We start from the raw sequence: 5741 nt of genomic DNA on the forward strand, positions 1-5741 counted from the left end.
ACCCATAAGGGGCCCTCCACCCTTGATCACTAATTGAGAAAATGCCTTACAGTTGGATCTCATGGAGGCATTTCATCAACTGAAGCTCCTTTCTCTGTGATAACTCCAGCCTGTGTCAAATTGACACACAAAACCAACCAGTACAGTGGAAGAGCCCACATCTTGAACCACAAGCAGCACCTGAAGAGAGAACTGGTATGGCTCTCAAAGCTCTCCAGTGACAGGCTTCCTCCAACAAGGCCACACATCTTAAGTCTCCTCAAACAACCGAGGACCAAGTGTTCAAGTGCCAAGACTATGGGGATATTTTGCATCGACTCACTACAAGGCTCCTTCTTCCTTTCTTTATGGAAAAGGTCAGAAGCCACCTCCAGACTCTTTTTCATCTCTGGTTTCTGAACAGGGCCAACTAGGGTTAGCAAATGTGTTGTTGGAGGCTGGCAGAGTGAACTCCATTCCTCTGGAGTCTACCACACCCTTGGGTTCCCATGTTTTCCCATGTTCAGACTTTTTAGAAACTAAACCACGTCCAGACTGCCTGTAAGATAACTCTCCAGCAATACCCACCAGCATCACAGGAGGGTGGATGAAGAAAAAGGCTGGTGGCCTAGACACAGAACCACGGTCAGCAGCAGGCAGGTTGCGGGAGTACTGGACCACAGGGTTCCAAACAATTCCTCTCTGATGGTGAGTTTTCAAAATTGATCTACAGAGCAATGCTGACAGTAGATTTTCTGCCAGCAATAAAGGTGGCCTGATTCACAGAATAATTACTGTATGCAAATGAGTGTGATTCTCCTCTGCCCTTTTATGGATGACTCTGCTCTGCCATTCATCAGGGCCACAAATTTCACTTGGGAGGAGATGGATTTAAAGAGACAGGCGCCCCTGGAGCTTTGTGGTGAACTTACTAAATCCACGCTAAGTGTCTTCATAAATAGACGCACATATGCCAGAGAAGGGCTGCCAGGCTTTGACATTTTTATCTACGCATTGTTGCTTGGAAAATGGGGAAGTACTCTCCCCTGAGCCCGTTGCTGGAGCAGAATATTGGGTTCTATGAACCCAGGGGGCTTCACTCTTTAGGGGAACCTCTTGACAAAAGAAAGTCAAGGGAAAAAAAGAGTTCTTTCTAACAGGACTGCTATCCTGACACAAAAGAATACAGGAAGTTTGAAATAAAGTGAGCTGTGCTTGGCGCTACAATGTTGCAGATGGAAAACACAGTAAAGCTGGGTGTGGAAGCAAAACATTAAAGCCCTGGGCTTACAGAGATAGCAAGATAGCTCAGCTGGGAGGATTACTCGCTGCCCTTGCATGGAACCAGGGTTCAGTTCACAGCACCCACATAGATCAGTTTACATACCCTGTAGCTCCAGTCCTAGGGGATCAGGGCCCTCTTTTGCAATTACTAGTCACTCATATGCAAGTGTGTATACTCTAACACGTATAAATAATAAAAGTAAATCTATATAAAAAAACAAAACAGAAACAATCCCTTGGTTCCTATATTGGCCTTGATGCTCTGAGACCTCAAGATGATGCACCAGGTGGATTTCCCTGTGTGCGTGGATCTGTGTGCCTACGCCAGTGTGCATGCAGCTTTGTTATCATCAGTGACGGAGCATACTGTTCGGCCTGATTAGACTACAGCATGAGAGCCCTACTTAAGAACCTGCAGCACATGACACATTGATGCTTCTCAGCAGCTTCCGACTTTGCTCCCCACAAGCCGTGTTTACCCACACTTCTGTGGGCACAGGGTGGGGGAGGGGAGGGTAATAAATGCGCCGGCCTCAGCTGTCCCTGTGATGTCTTGTTGCTCATGGTGTAACAATGTATTGATGTCAGGACATCCCCAATACACATTCTTTCCCTGTCAATCCCAGAATGAAGAAGATACAGCAATGTCCACACAAAGCACACACCACTGGAGGCCCTCGCAGCCTTCCTCAAAGAGAGGCCAATTCATATTTAAATGTTCTGAGAGTGACAAACCTGTGAGCTGGATTTCCTGGGTCCCCTCGTGTTCCTGATGCTTCCTGTCTTCCCAGTGGCCCACTTGAAGAACATGGGTTGCTTTGAGATCAAAGAGAAACGTGACGTTTCAATCTGGCACAGTCCCCAATTATACCCTTCAAAGGAAAGCGAATCTTTCTACTCTTCAGAAATTATAAGACTGAGTAACATAACTGGGTGGCCTCTAATTTTATCTTCAACTTCTCTCATCCCATTGTGATACTACACAAAAGCCAGAACGTTCAAAGGAGATACATTGTGTGACTCTCAGAGCAGTTTCCAGCTCCTGTGTTGGCCGATGGTCATCCATATACATTGTGGATGAGTGAGCAGATGGGTGAGCACCCATGCTCCCTTTAGGAAATATCCTCAAGGGGCTGGCAAGATGGCTCAGCAAGTAAAGGTGCCTGACCACCAGAGTATTATCCATCCCTAGGATCCACGGGTGGGGAGAAAGAAACAACTCTATCAAGCTGTGCAGCCTCCACACATCACCATGACACATGTATGCACACAAACACACACACACTCACACACACACACAAATAAAAAGTAGTCTCAAGAAAGACCTAATTCAGTGGAAGACACTCCAAATGGCATTTGCATGAAAGTTGTTCCTGTTTATCATGAAAAAAAAAAAAACCCAAATGTGTTCTTCCTGTTTATTAGTGAGAGACTAAGTGAAGTCTAAGGAAGGAAAGGCACAGTTGACTCCATGGGGCAGCAGGACTTCTATCCAGATGACAGCTTTCGACTCCAGCTGGCGAGACCCGTCTGTGCTTTGCATACTGGCTGCAGAAGAGTGAGGATCAGAGTTCGGATCCCCGGAACCCACACAAACACAAACATGGGGTGGGCATGGTGGCTCACCTGTAGTTCCAGCCTCACGAGGCAGAGAGAGAGAAAATCGCCAGAGCTAGCATGAGGAGCCATATCTGTGAGTTCTGGCTTTGACGGAGAGACCACGCCTGCCTCGATGCATAAGGTAGACGAGCAATCCAGGGTGATTCCTGGCATCAACCACACACAGTGTCCACACACAGGCACACACACATGTGCATGTGCATTCAAGATCATGTATGCCCTTGTGCATGCACATATGCATACATAGATGTATATACCCTCCACACACTTAAAGAAAGAAGAATTCTAAGAGTTAGCATTGCTAAAGAGCACAAGAAAGTAACACAAAATAGTTGAAGAGGAGCCAGTTTCCAGGCAAGGTGACATAAATAGAATCAATTCTCCACGTGTCCATTAATTTTAACTTCTGAAAATGTCTGCTACCTTTGTCATGGCTGGATTTTTCTTGTCCCTAAAAGATAAGCTGAAATCCCCGGTACTGCCGAGTGTGAATTTCACCTAGTTTGAAGGGTTCACTCAGATCTGCGACATGACTATGCCATTTGTCAGTTTGGACATAGAGGTTGACATGCCCAGCAAACCTATTTGAACATGAGGTCAGAGACATCTCAGTGGCTCCACAGACCAAGGGACAGCAGTCATTGCATCCCCAGCACCAAGGAAGATAAGAGAAAGGGCAGAATAAACCGTGAGGATCTTGGTGCTCGAAAAAGCTCTCTCACACTCGGGCGTGTACACACACACACACACACACACACACACACACACGGGGTAGGAGGGAAGAGTTGGGTAACTCACACAGCTGGGTTAAAGTTAAAGTGCCAAGCAGAGTAAATAGCATGAACAGGGATGGCTCAGCCTCTGGGAAGCATACATCAGGTGAAGAGGGCAGTAGGGGACCAGGGCTGTTGATTGTCACTTACTGCTATTCTGGAGACCTGCTACTGTCCAATGCACAGCTGGCCACTGTGGATTAGGCTAGTGCTGCCATCCCCATCTCCAGCCCATGGATGACAGATGTAGGCAGTCGGTGTGCTGTTGTGATAGCCATGAGTATATGAGGAAGGGATGGAAACTTTAGAGTTCAGGGCTGTCGACTGGCCACAGCAAGTGCTGGAGTTTGAAGGAAGCTGATCTCCTCTGAAGGAGTGGAAATAGCATATAGGAAGATATAGGCTTGGTGGAGGAGAAGCAGAGAAACTGGTGGGGTGGAACTGCGCAAAGCTGCCCAAGGCTTTGTTTACCTGTGACCCTTCACTCCCTTGCTTACCGGATGCCACATCAGCTCCGAGCTAGCTGGGACTATGCTCTTCTTGCAAGCAAACAACTCTACCTAATCATATCACTAGCAAATTCATTTGATTTTAGTGTTTCTGCATACTAAAAATGTTTTTTGAGCGATGCCTGTAAAATCTGAACATGGTGAGCAGAAAGATCAAATCTACAATTGTCCAGTTAAAGCAAGCCTTACTTAAAATTGGCCAAGTTAGATGGGCACTGGCCAGCTCCATACACAGGATTCCCAGAGGATGGCACTGAACTAGGTGCCAAACCTAGAACGCTTTCCACCTTCTACATTCATCCAGTTGGGGGCAGTCCTGACCTCCCTCCTGCCTACCCGTGATCTAGCACATCCAGTGCAACTGGCATCATCAACCTGGATGACTGAAGTGAAAACGAATGGCTTGTTATCTTACATGAACCATAGCCTTCCGCAATGAACTTATCTCTCCTTGGGCTTACAGGTTAACTTTAGCCTTTTCTCACCTAAGTCAACATCATAGACTGAGGAAGAGTTTGAGTGCACACCTCAGGGATTGACACGGGCATCCTGGGAAAGTTTTCACTAGACTGGAGGACAGGATGCTAGGATTGAAGGTTACTGTTACATAGGTGGCTCCAGAGAGAGGAATTCTGCAGGTGATTCTTTGTTTACTTTTATAAATGTGTGTATGTGAGCGTGCAAGTTTATATGTCTGCCTGTGAGCATATACCTGTTCCTGCATGTGGATGCCAGAGAACAACCTTAGGGTCTATAAACCTTGGATTTGTGTTTTGTTTTGGGGACTAGGTCTCTTACTGGCCTGGAAGTCACCAAGTAGCCTAGGGTGACTGACCAGAAATGTCCAGGAAACCTCACACCTTTACTTCCCTGGGCAGCTTTCTTACATGGGTGCTGGGTTCTGTTGCAAGGCAAGAATGTTACCAACTGAGCCACTTTTAAAACATTCACTGGAACCTGCAACATTATTATCCTTTCATGCTTGGCCACGGTTGTTACAAGTGCAAAGTTCGGCCTTTTGGTCAGTTCTAGCAAACCTTGATCCGCTCAATTTACCTTCTCTCGCCTCCAAAGGTGGCCTTGCTTATAGTAAGTCTTTGAAAACTAAGCTTACCACAGTGTCCTTCAGCTAGCACAAGAAGTGTACAGAGTGTACAGAGGCTGAAGATTAAGCTGGCACCCACAGAGGTGGCCCAAAATATGTGACTCAACTGCCAACACTCTGCAGATATCAGGAAGAGGATTATAGCGAGGAGGAGATCTGGCTGGTCACACTGGGATCAGCTGCTAGAAGGCTACATGAATCAGCTGCGAGTTGGCTCCTGGCTTCTGGGACCTCAGTAAAGGTAGGTAGGCTTCGATAAAGGTAGGTAGGCTTCAGTAAAGGTAGGTAGGCTTCAGTAAAGGTAGGTAGGCTTCGGTAAAGGTAGGTAGGCTTCAGTAAAGGTAGGTAGACTTCAGTAAAGGTAGACTTCAGTAAAGGTAGGTAGGCTTCAGTAAAGGTAGGTAGGCTTCAGTAAAGGTAGATAGGCTTCAGTAAAGGTAGGCTGGCTTCAGTAAAGGTAGGCTGGCTTCA

The 5741-nt window shown here is 46.7% G+C and overlaps 1 long non-coding RNA gene across 2 annotated transcripts; it reads right to left on the bottom strand.

Moving 5' to 3' along the window:
- Positions 1 to 2667: 2667 nt before the first annotated feature.
- On the bottom strand, positions 2668 to 5519 carry Gm31565. 2 transcript variants are annotated; one of them, XR_386419.2, is made up of 3 exons: positions 3807 to 5519; positions 2890 to 3029; positions 2668 to 2811 (listed from the first exon to the last, which is right to left on the bottom strand). It is a non-coding gene; the product is annotated as a predicted gene, 31565 (long non-coding RNA). The 2 variants fall into 2 exon arrangements; XR_877627.1 differs by having other exon boundaries at positions 2668 to 3029.
- Between the last annotated feature and the right edge of the window lie 222 nt (positions 5520 to 5741).

This window comes from Mus musculus, chromosome 18 (assembly GCF_000001635.26).
Source record: "Mus musculus strain C57BL/6J chromosome 18, GRCm38.p6 C57BL/6J".
NCBI lineage: Eukaryota > Metazoa > Chordata > Mammalia > Rodentia > Muridae > Mus > Mus musculus.